The following is a 13,390-nucleotide window of genomic DNA, read 5'->3' on the forward strand; positions in this document are numbered from 1 at the left end:
TATATTATTTATTTTTCATTTTCTTTCTTTTTCATTCCCAACCTTTACTTCTTGTGATTCCATGTAATTGCTCGTATTTTTATTTTTATTTTATTCATTTAGCATAACCGTGTTATTATTCTAATATTTGAAACTACACATCTTAATATTGGAAAGAATGAGTTATTAACAAATTGACATATAACGATTAAAGTAGAATTTCGGTGAATGAGGTTATAGACTTATATTTTTCCTTTCTTTTGAATTATTTACTAAGTTACGTTGGAACTTACTTATGTAATGTTGGAATTTGACATAAGAGTATTATGTTGAACTTTTTCTTTTGGATTTTGAATTTAGGTTATATTTTCAATTTTAAGTTATTTGCTTTCACATTGCATGTTGTTTATTTTTTACTTACATTTGATGGATTTTTTATGTCAAACATTTGAATAATGTTATGGCATTATATTTATTAATATTATTTTTTTTGTCAAACATCCAATCCATGACGTTCTCACAAAAAAAAGTCTTCTTTTAAGTTTTATAATTAATTAAAATTAAATATTAATTTGAAAAATATATATCAATTATTTTTGTTACAATATTAGTTACAAATATATGATTATTAATTAATATATTTTCAAGAAACAATGTGTTATTAAATAACTAATTTAATATCATTTATAAAGGCAATATTTTTTCAATATTAATTTTAAATTTTTTATAATTAAATTTTATTTTTAAATTAAACGTGTAATTACACTTGACACCGCTTGTAAAAATTACGATAATTTTACACTTCACTGAATTACTAGGTGAATTACTACCCTAGTAATTACACCAATTCCAATTACCAGGTGGCTTTCCAAACAGGCCCTAAATCATGATTTTATAGAAATATGCTTTGCAAGTGTTGCTAAATAGAAATTCATGTCAATATATGGCATGAATCATGATGTATCATTGCTAAATCTATAAAAGAAAAATAAGCAAATTTCAAATATTAGAATAACAGATTTAAAAATTCCCGACAGTGGTTCATAATTCCGGGAATAAAAATAAAAAGCAGACCTAATTCATAACCAAATTTGTGCATACGCGGATCTGACCAATGCCTTAGAAGAATAAACTATGATAAAATATGACCCATTATCAAATAGAATTCCGAGGTACCAAGATGAGGAAGAATATGTGAATATTTCCGCAATACTACATCTTTTTTGTGCAACTGCTCATCAACACATTCTTGAAACTTACTGCCACTCATTCTTGAAAATTACTGCCACTTTCTTTCATCCAGTGCTTCGGAAACAAAATTATTGTATTTGATAGTCCAGATTAGTCAATTAGTCAAGTTATGGAACAACCACTAACTAATTTTCCATGGCTAATCGTAGAATTTATTCGTTAGGAAATAAGGAAGGTAGCTTTAAGGAGAATAATTATGCTAGAGATACGTACAGAAGAATAGTAAAAAAGAATATATTGAAAAACAATTTCAACAAGTAATGAAAAGATCGTTTGTTGTAATCTTAATTCTATAGCTGGACAAAGAGCAAAAGGTATTTACAAAGGATCAACCTGAACAAATTGAGCATCGACAAGTGGAACTGACCCTCAATCAAGTCATCTTTGGTACTGATAAGACAAAGTACGTTCTATATTTTGATGATTGTCAAATTGCTGAAGAAATAGAGAGAGACACCGATTAATTCGTCTATCTGTCCTTTTTTGTACTTAAATGACAAATCACAACAATAGAAAAGATACTGTTACGCCAATTGTATAATTGTACAACAATGTTGCGGCCCATGCCTTAAGTCAAACATGGGCTAAGTAGTCTCTATCTTACCCACATATTCCCCAATATATATACAACTTGTTCCAACATATTGGGTATCGCTTGAAAACCTAAACCATCTTGTGCAAACCTTGCCGCCACAAGTTCTCAAGTGCTCCTCGAAGAACAAAGCCACTTCTGGTGAAGAACGTCTGATACGTACACCGGATTTGTCTATCTTCTTTGTTGTGAGTCTTTGTTCATTTGTTCTTTAAACTGTAAACCTACTCTTCTTTCAAAAAGTTGTTGTAGGTAGCTTAAATTCTCAGTAGTTGTTAGACAGTTTACCTATTCAATCTATTGAATGGTACCCTTGGCTAGAGTTAGTCAAGTTTATTAGTTGGTTTGGCTAGAGTTAGTCAACGTGATTGTGTGCTTGGCTAAGGGTAGTCAAGAGTTGCTGCTTACAATAGGTGTATTGTAAGGGTGAGGGATTTATGTGAGTTAAACTCCTAGATTACAAGAAGTTGACTCCTAGATTACAAGAAGTTGTAATCTGAAGTTGCTCAGTGTAGTGAAGTGAAATCCTACGTGGTAGGTTGTCGTTTTTAATCCCTTGAAAAATGAGTTTTCCACGGTAAAATCTTGTGTTATTAACCTACTTGACCGGTACGAGAAGCTGGTAGACAATATTGTGCTCCGCCTCTTGTTTGATGGACGCACTACTATCATCAAGTACAAGACCCGACTAATGCAATTTTCTTTTTTAAAAATAAAATAAAAAAATAAATCATAATTTGATGATAAGTACGTTTACTTATTGGTGAGAATTTGATTTCCCACCATGTAATTTTCTTTCTCTCTATATAATTTAAAAAATTAAAAGAATTCATGTTACATGATAAAGTTCATTATTGCATAGAAAAGCTATAAAAGGATCTTATTAGATAAATTACCTAGTACTCCTCGTATACTCTAACCACTAGGCTTATAATCTAGTGCAGATGCGAATTCAAGATTTGGGATGTCATTGAACGCACAAACCTTATCGGTTATTACATTCGAAGTTTGATATTCATACATATTTAGTAGACTTCTTAATATACCATATATTCGCCTATGGTCTAATGATACTGTGAAATCAATCACACAATCGGTGTTTTTTCAATTCACTTTGTCCTTCACTCCTCCTCCATCCTTTTCCCTTTCTTAATCCCCCAGTGTAATAGAAATCATTATGAGAAACACCGAAAAATAACTACAATAGTAATTTTTGCTATATGGACTTCGTTGAGCTGTCGTGCAATATAAATTCTAAACAGAAAATTGTCGTGCAAAATATCCCTCATACAATACAAGAACAGAAAATTGAACATGTGTTTCTACTTTGCATCTCTTCTTTCTCTCTTTGACTCTTTCCATACGTCAAGCCTTCCCAAAACAGAAAAGGAAAAAAAAAAACTTGCTTCCATCAGTCTTTGAAATTCTTGCTTCCATCAGTCTTTGAAATTCTTGTTTCCACCAATCTTTGAAATTATTGCTTCATTGAATGACTTTAATCTCTCATTTGAAATGTACATAAATTGACAGTTATACCAGAAGAATACGCAAGCGCCGAATTCTCAAAAGATAAATAAAAAAGAATACACAACAAGACAAAGAATTTCTACTTCTGAAAAAGAATAAAGAAATATAGAACCGTAATCTTATTGCTTGGACAAAATGAGCGGCTAACCATCCCCATCACTATAGAAGCCACACGAAAAGGTAAAGCTAGCATATTTCTAAATTGATCTTCTTACGAAATGCATTATATTTTCTTTTAGTCTAATATAAGAATTCCTTAATGTAATCTTCATGTGAAAACCTCCATATGATTTAAGCAAATTGTTTTTCGTAAAATTTTATTAATATACACAAATGGTTTAAATAATTTTAGGTGACGCTCATGACGGAGTGTAGATGCCGACAAGGGCGGGTCAAAGAGAAGTACTATCAGGCTTCTAGCTAGGCTGGCAAGCCTTAAAGAAGGGTAAACATCACACCTTAGGTGAATCTTATGTTGGAATAGAAGAGGTAAGTGAAGAGCTTTAATTTTTAAGACATAACACAAGCTCACATGGTACACATGATTTTGGGCTCGATGATGGCGTAGCCTATAAATCTTTGAGGTTTATTGGGCCAAAACAAACAATACGTGCCATGAGCTTGAATCGTTACATTTTTTGCATCAATATGACGTTCTAACGGTTACAACATGTATTTTTCTATGTTAACAAATTAATATTATCATAGACATTTACTAGTTTTAGATCAACTTAACGCGACAGTATAAAAAAATGACACAATGTACCGTGTGCACAGAAGTTATGGCAGGGTCCAGCTAATCTTCTATCGTATTAAAAATAGCTTTATTTTCTAAAAATATACTCCACTAGAAATGTTCTCCTTTTTTCAAAATTGTAAAATCGACAGAAATAATTCAACAAAAATGATGCGGCGAGCTTTGTAGAGAACATTTTAAATGTCACAATCTGAAATAGACATATGAGAATCTGACACGCGATGTCTTGTGGCAGCCACGGACCCTATCATTTTGACTTTCATTGCAGCCTAAGAACATGCTATTATTGATTTATCCCCCTATTGATTTCTTCTTCTGGTTTATAATGCTTCACTTTTCAATTATGCAATTTGGATATACAGATTCTTTCGTTATCATTTATTTTGATTTTTATGCCAACTTGCGTAGAATATAGAGATTGCTTCAAGTCTACGAACTCTCTAGAATCAATTGAAATAGAAATATTAATAGAAAAAATAATGAAAAGAATGACGCCAAGATAGGGAGTAGAACAGATTACTAGCTTTTTATTTATTTATCTATTTCTTGTCTCCTGGCCGAGTTTTTAATTTGTGCAATAATAAGGCAATAGGAATCGAATTATAAATAGAGCAAACTCAAGGAGCGCAACAGAAAATAAAAATAAAAAAAATAAAGACAATTTAAGAGAGAGAGAGAGAGAGAGAGAGTGTTAGAGCCCGTTTGGATTGGCTTATAGGCTTAAAGCTGTTTAGAACATAAGTAAAAAATAAGTTGTGGGGTAGTCCAACTTATTTTTTTTGGCTTTTAAAGTCGCTTTAGATAAACTAAAGTTAAATGGGTCCAATTATTTTTTTAAACTTATTTTAAGACAAAACGACTTTTTGTTAAGCCACCAAACACTCAAAAAAAGCGAAAACGAAATATGCGGCAACTTTATGCCCAATCCAAACGGCTTTAGTGTCTTGACCCAAGCCCATGATGCATGTTATATGTTTGGGCCTAACAAATTTCACAAATTGGGCGACTTCGTACGATTGACCCTCTTTTTAGGGGTGGTCTTTAATTTTTGGTCCCTCAAATCAATGGTCTTTAATTTTAGTCCTTCACCACTTTAAGTAATAAAAAAGTGGTAAAATATCACTTAAATTAAGGTTCAGAACCCCCAATAGTTTAAAAAAAAAAAAAATGCAAGGCAAAATTTCATAGCAAACTATGCCTATTCAGACAAAAGTTATGCCTTAAGGTATAGTTTCTATGTAAAGTATGTCTTGTCTGGCATAATTCTGTAGAAATTAAGTTATCTTATAGAACCATGCCTTGTCCGACATAATTTTGTAGAAATTAAGTTATAGTACAAAAACTATGCCGGAAAAGGAACTACATAAAAACTATGCCTTACGGCATAACTTTTGCCCGAAATAGGCATAGTTTGTTATGGAATCTTGACTTGCGATTTTTTTTTTTTTTGGCTCTGTTAGTGTTCGAACCCGAATCTCTGGTTTCATAGGCCAGCGAATAAGGATACTTTGGCCCATAAATTTTCATTAAATAAGAAGCAGGGCCAAAAATTAAAGACCACCGGTTTGCAAAAATTAAAGACCAGTCCATGTGAAGGGAATCCGTGCAATTTTTTGTCACAAATTTGTTATTTGGGCTACGTGATTATCGAGCCCAAAAGCGTGTGTACCGTGTGAACTTGTGATATATTTTCTACTCTCTCATTTCAAAATTTGGAAATCGTCTAAAATATCATGTATACCACTTCTTTAATAGCTTGCTTGATTAGAAGTTTGTCAGTCCTTTGTGACCCTATCCTCGTCAGCCTTTCCCCGTCACATTTGGTGAATTTTAGGCCATTATTCTAGATTAAGTTTTATGTACCAGGTCACTTCAAAGAGAATTACAAGTAACTATATTTAATATCAACGATTGCCAATCTAGCATAAATGATAGATAAATAACCTATTATATCATCTTAAATTACACTGATGATGATTTAAAAAGTTCATTATACTGGAATGTTAAAGTCAACTTCATGCATTTCACATTATTTAGGTATTTAAAAAAAAAAAAAACCTAGCCACCCCCCCCCCCCCCCTTTTTTTTTTTTTAAAAAAAAAATAAATAAGAGTGAGCTTCTCTCTTTCCTCTATTTTTAGAGGCTCCATTAATGTGGAAAGTTCAAGCTTACGTTTGTCGAAAAATATATTCACTGTTACCAAAAAACTTTTTAAAGAAGTAAAAAGAAGAAGAATTTCTTTTAGGAGAATGAGACAAGCTCTCCAAAGTGTGACTAAAAAAGAGAGTAGCACAAAGATGAAAAGTGAAATCAAATTCAATGTCGAGTTGTCGCATTAGTTCTACTTTATTACGAGTGAAACAGGGTCCAATGATTTAACAATTTGTAGCCGATCCAACTTGACCATTATAACACACCGAAATTATATATTTTCTGTTTGTTCAAAATATCCCAACTTGTTTTTATATACACATTCTTTCTTAGTTATTCCAATATTCTTCATCAACATGGTTGCACTTCAAAGTTTTTAAGGAGAGTTACTAGCATGAACATTTAATACTCAAATAGTACTTTCTTTTCCTTTTGCAATATTAACATAGAGTAGTCAAGATACAGTGAGATCAACTAGTTTTATTCAAAAAAAAAAAAAAAATGTCTGCATAATATACCACTTTCATCGTAATTTATATGACACTCTTTTATTTTTAGTAATGATATATTTCTATTACTACCTGTTATTTCTTGTGCTTTGGTTATCATATTATTTTGCTTTGAAAGCTATGTTACGCTCTCTCAATTATTTGCTATGCCTATTTACTTATGTATCTTCTGTTTCAAACTGCTTTGTGTGATACTTGAGCCGAGGGTATTTCGTAAACAATCTATATCCATATCCATGGGTAGGATAAAGTTGCCTCTGTTCACTCTACCCTCCGGCATTATCATCTCTAAGAATACCTTTGGGCATGTTGTTCTTCTTTCCTTTTTAGTAAGTCCCAAAAATAATGACATTTTTCTATATTTACCTTAAATGAAATGATTTATAACCACGCAAATACTGGGTGGCACCATTATATAAATTAGGATGAAGGGAATAATAAATAAATGAAAAGGGAAGTCCCAACTGAACCAAAGCAACCTATTGGTGTTGAGCACTAGAGAAAAGGCTAAAAGTGAATGGCTATATCTGTTTTGGACCATTGAAGTTGAGGGGGGAAAGGCAATGGGATAGTAAAAGATGGAGACGCAAAAAAAGAAAAGCACCATCACATCGTAAGGAAGTTGAATTAATAAGTAACAAAATGGTTCTTATATAATGACATGAAATGTCAACATTATGGTTTTGTAGTAGTATTAGCCTGTCGGAGTAGTTCTCCAAGGGGTGGCCATTCAAACTTCACAAAGGCCATTACTTTTTTCCTCATAGCATTAACTTAATATATTATAGAATAATGTAACAAGGAAACCCCATCGCTAAAACATCTATTGGATAATTCTCTCATTATATTTTAGTTTAGAGGGTAAAATGTTCTTACGAAAGAATTTTATATTCTCGTGGCTCAAACCTAAAACATCTAGTTAGAGGGGAACACATGAGAAGACTTAGTATATTATGTACCGGTTCGGCTGAACCCAATAATTTTAGTCCAAATTTTATATTTGTATTAAATATTTCAATAAATGTATACAAGAATTAAATTTAGAACTCAATCGCTAATTTTTTATTTTCCTACCTTAAAATATAGAACTCATAAAATTCAAATCATAATTTCGCCGCTGTCGGACGAATCGTAACCATCCTACCATATCCTTTAGTAGTCTTTGCAATATCATTAACGAGTTGTCTAAGTCCAAATAGGGAACAATCTATCTTTTGTTTTTATTTTCTATGGTATTTGTCGTAATGTTACGATTTCTTGTGCAATGAAGTGACACGAACAATCAATGATAGGATAAGATGCATTCTTGTTTGATGGAACAATTAAGCTCATAATTCAGAAGATATACTGTAAATTGGTAATATTTATTTCTGCTTCTTCCTTACGGTATTCTTATTCCATTTTCTTGTGTTTGTCGAACCAAGTGATTAATTATTCTTACATAACTTAGTTGTCAACTTAAAGTTATTCTATCACTAGGTTGCGTTAAGGAAGGTTACACGTAACTATACAAAATTATCACCTTCTAACACCCCCACCACAAAAAAACCTCAATATTAAACAAATCGATATACATATTTTGAAAATAATTTATTTTATATTCACTAACAGTACAAATAAATATTTACACAGTTAGTGCAATAGATATACAAAATTTTCTTTTTTCAACCGATCCCAAAAACATGACACTTTTTTTTTAATTAAAAATAATTTAATTTAAGCTCTCATTTAACCAACCCTTACTGATATGAATTTACAGTTGAGCGCAACCTTTTTTTTTTTTTTTTTTTCTAGGAAAAAAAAAATTCTTTCTTAAATTTGTGTTCAATCACTTAAATTCATATAAAATGGGACAAAGAATATATCCATTTTATTCGACTGGATAGCGTGAAAAACAAAAAGATAGTTTCAAAAAAATTACACTTCCAGCCTATAAAAGTTAAACACATCTAAAAGATCATAAAGGTTGTAAAGTTTACGCTAGCTGAAATGACTGGTTACACTGTCACCAAATAAGATCTTCAAAAATGCTAAGTAAATAAATTACTAATAAACTTTCTTTGTACATTCACCAGAACATGTTCCTTGAACCATTTCGATCAATTATTAGAGCTAGGATCCCCAAGTAATATTATAGTAAGTGCCGCAAAGAACTCATAGAATGTAATTAGTAACAAAGAAAGTCGTAGGTCGGCGCTCCAAGAAAAAATATACTATATATTTTTTTATCAAGACTACAATGTACAATCCCAATTGTTAAATTAATAGTATAGCTGCATAAAAATAAAAGGATAACGAAAGACTAATACGTACATGACATCATTTGACCAAATATGAATATGGAGCCTTCTATGCAGATTTTTCAACACTAATTAAAAAGAAGAGAAAAAATAAATAAAAATCTCATTTTAAAAAGAATAAAAAATAAATACATTTTCTCTTTTTTCTTTTTTCCCGCTCCTTGAGACGCATGGCGCTGCCCTTGAAGAAGCGTGGAAATATATATACATATTAATTAATTATGGTTATTCGAGAAAATTATATGTGCAAATACGTGTCATACACATATTGGCTTGATACTCAATGACTCTTTTTTACCGTGAGTGAATTATTTGCTTCGAGGTGTTGTCACAATGACTCTAAAATGGCAGTAGTATGCCATATAGTGCTGGTAATTTCATAGGGCACTATGAAGGGCTAATGCTGTTCGTTTGTTGCAGCACATGGAGGTATATTAAAATATTGTTCAACTTTTCACTTAAGTATCAGTGTCGGAGCTACACTCCTACTGTTCTTCTTTGTTTTTCCTAATTTTATTTTTCAACTATAATTTGCTTGCTATTGTGTGCCATGCAGAAAATTAACTCTCCTTTTATTGGTTATTTCCATTCAATGTTAGAACAGCAAAACACACATTTGTCAATTTTTTTGAGATAAAACTTATATGTTTGAGAATAGCATGAAAAGTACTATTTACGTTAACATGCTTGATAAATCAAGATTCAAGAGCTTTAGAAAAAAATTTAATCAAAGAAAAATTATAGTAATAGTATCACGTAAAATAAATAGAGAAAGTCGCAAAAATCCGCTACTATAAAAAGTGGGGGAAAAAACAAAAATGGAACTCTTCTTATTTTCTTGACAAGACAGAAGTAATTGATGGAGACGTAATTTTTCTTAAAGTTCCACCTTGGTATTTTAAATGGCCACTTGAGAAACTACAAGCTGATCATATTGCAGTGTAATTGTTTAAAAAAAGGTAGCAATTCTAGAAATAATGCTTATTATCATTAATGCTTATTATGATTAATAACGTGTCATGTGAATTGATGTATTTCCCAACAAAAAAAAAACGAGAAAGAAGTTTTTAAGATTTTAAAGAAGTATGAAAGCGACTTAATGAATACTTAAAACAAATTCGAAAAAAGATGTGTAGCTAAAACTTTGCAACGTAAAATCTTGTCTATTGTGGGCACCTTATACATATGTGGAAAATCGCTGAGATAGATTAGGGACCCAAATGCTTGCACGCAAGGTTACAAGAAAAATTGACAGTTTCTATAGGTCTTACATTATCTTCATATTTAATTTCAAGACTTGGTGTGAAACCAAAATATGCCATAGAGGCAGTCCATTCGATATTGAACATAACAAATACTGCCTTCCTTCGACAATGGTTTTGAAAGGCAGTTTTGATTCAACTCTAATTTAGATCATACACAAGTCAATTTTTGTTTTAAAAATTAAAAATATTCATACTCTCAATGGTCCCAACTATTAGTCTTAGTTCTGACAAATGTAGATGTTCCAACACATGGTATTCTTTTATTCAGCTGGTGTAAATATCGGTGCAGATGATTTTTACCCAAAAGAACTGAATTCGTTTCAAATTATCTGACGTTTCAGAAAAATAACAAATTTTGCTCCTCTATTTTTTTTTCTTTCTATTATACTGGAGTATTAATCAAGGGAAATGCTTGAGAAGAAATAAAGGGTAGTCTAAAAATACTATAATTAAAGGCTACTAAATATAGTACTTCCTCCGTCTCATTTTAAGTAGGCGTTTGGCCATGAAAATCAAATATTTTTCACTTTATTTGGAATTTTAAAGTTGGAGTTGAAGATGGAGTTGTGTTTGGTTATAATTTTTGCAAAGAATATTTGGTTGTTTAATTGTATTGAAAGTGAATAAAGTGAAGAACAGTGAAAACAAAGTTTTAGGTGTTTTTCAAATTCCAAATACAACTTCAAAATGTATAGGAAATTGGAATTTTCATGCCCAAACGTTGATTTCCAAATAAAATGAAATAATTTTTTTGAAAAAAGTGAAAAAATTTCATGGACAAATGGGTCCAAGTGTCTTATTTTCCTTTTTGGTCTGTCCCAAAAAGAATGTTTCTTTCATATTTAATAAGTTGACAATTCAAACATCTTACATGACAGTTTAAAACCACAAGATTCAAATGAAATTTTAGTACATTATTATACACATCTGATTTAGGACCACAAGATTCAAAAATCTCCTTTTATCCTTAAACTTTGTGCTCAATCAAACTAAAACACTTAAATTGGGACGGAGGGAGAATTTTTTGTTAGAACAAGGATAGTAATATCTTCCAACTGCTGGAACTGAAATATCATCAAATTGTTAGAATACAAATGATAATAATACTAGAAACTCAAAATAGGACTTGCTTGGCTTAGAGGCACGTCAAGACTTTTCTTGAAGATAGTTGGAGTCTCTCCCACGAGCAAACGGAAGAACAAATGACAACTCTATCTTCGGGATTCAACTAAGCCACACAATAAGTAGCATTCAAGAACGTTGCTCTTCTATTTTTGAATTTGTAATTTCACCTTTTGATCAATGTCTCTCAAAAGTTTTTAGGAGAAATTGTTTCTTGAAGTGCTTGCATTTTTCAAAAGAATGAAACACTATTTATAAGATAAAAATTACATAACATAAAAGTTTTCATTAAATAGAATTTATAATAGGTTCATGAGTTTTTCTTAAAATACATGTAACTTTTATGTAACTTTCAAGAACCTAAAACGTAAAATACTAAATGATGAATGTATCTTCAAATTCACATTCATTTAGTTTGGAAAAACTTTTATCAGATGAAGTGTTTTAAACTTAATTGAAACATTAATCTTAACATTTTTTAAGGATGTGCAAACTGCAAAGGCATACAAAAACAGATGGATGAGCCTGAGGTAGTACTTTTTCATAAATCGTATCGGAATTAAAATAACTTACTACATTTTTTTCTTGTTACGAAACAACAGAAGAATATGCTTAGAACCTGCGTCAAAGTCCAATCTGTTTGATTTTTCAAAAATACAATAGGAATACCAATTTGGGATTGAGAGGATTAAAGAAAAGGTATTAAAAATAGCTTAGAATTAAAGCACTGAATTTGGTCATGCAGTGGGATCGTGGTGTGGACAATCTAAAGTGGGAAAGCATAAGAAGTTTGAGATTCTGATATTGAAATCAATGGTTTCCTATATATTTGGCGCTTTTGACTAATTTAGGTGTGTATTACTAGATTCTTACTGCATTATCCATGCCATTTTCCCAATATTCCTAGGTTTTTTCCTTCTTCTAAATTCATTAAATTGTTCCCCTTGTCATTCATGACGTTTTGATTTGAGCAAGGAAATGAGGAAACAAGAGAGATCTGAGTTTCTTTTTAATTTATTACTGTTCATGTATCATTATAATTATCACGTCTCAATGCCAAGCAACTTAATTTTCATTTATTATTCATTCAAAAAAGAACTCCTTACTGCTCTTCACATCGTAATTAGTGTAAAAATGGTTTTTTACAAGATTTGCGTTTTCGGAGAAAAGTGTTCTTCTGAAGTGCTTAAGGAAGAAAGAAAAGAAAAAAGAAAAAAAAAGTAGACCATACACTCAAGCAGTAAAAACTAATTTGTATCGTGTGCTTACATCAAATCAATACAACTTAGTAATTTATCATGATTTAGTGAGTTGCAAAGTGAAAAAATAATCAATCATGATTAAGTAATAATTGTATATATTGACTTAATGTAAATAACTGGTGCAGATAAATTTACCCTCGGAAGCTATGATATGTTGGATGGATTTTCCTTAATTACTTCCATTATGGAGCACAAGATTGTTAAATAAAGGAGTTACGATTAGAAGTCATTTTTAATTAACTTATTAAGAATAGCAAGGAGCAATAGATGTTATATGCCTGGGCATTGGGATTGTAAGTTTGAGATTTTGTTCCAAGTCCCAAGAAAACTACTCGGTTGTGGTCCAGCAAAGCCTAACTTACTAACCGTAAACATTAGGGTTTTCGTACAAATGCAAAACTAGAAACACAACAAAAGTCCAAAGAAGTACTACAAAACAAGTTGCTAGTAATTTTAAAATTTAAATGAAGTTCATGTTTTAAATCTATGATCTTGTTGATTAATCAACCTACTACCTTTTTATTGAGTAATTTACTACTTAATTGCAGTACTTAAATGTTTGACATTCCTAATTATAGAACTATATAGTATTGCGTCTAGTTGTTGTTAATCTAATAATCTTACATATATGTTGAAAGAAAATCATACCATAGATATATACAAGACAAAAAAAT

The sequence above is a fragment of the Lycium ferocissimum genome, chromosome 7, assembly GCF_029784015.1.
Source record: "Lycium ferocissimum isolate CSIRO_LF1 chromosome 7, AGI_CSIRO_Lferr_CH_V1, whole genome shotgun sequence".
In the NCBI taxonomy this organism is placed as follows: domain Eukaryota; kingdom Viridiplantae; phylum Streptophyta; class Magnoliopsida; order Solanales; family Solanaceae; genus Lycium; species Lycium ferocissimum.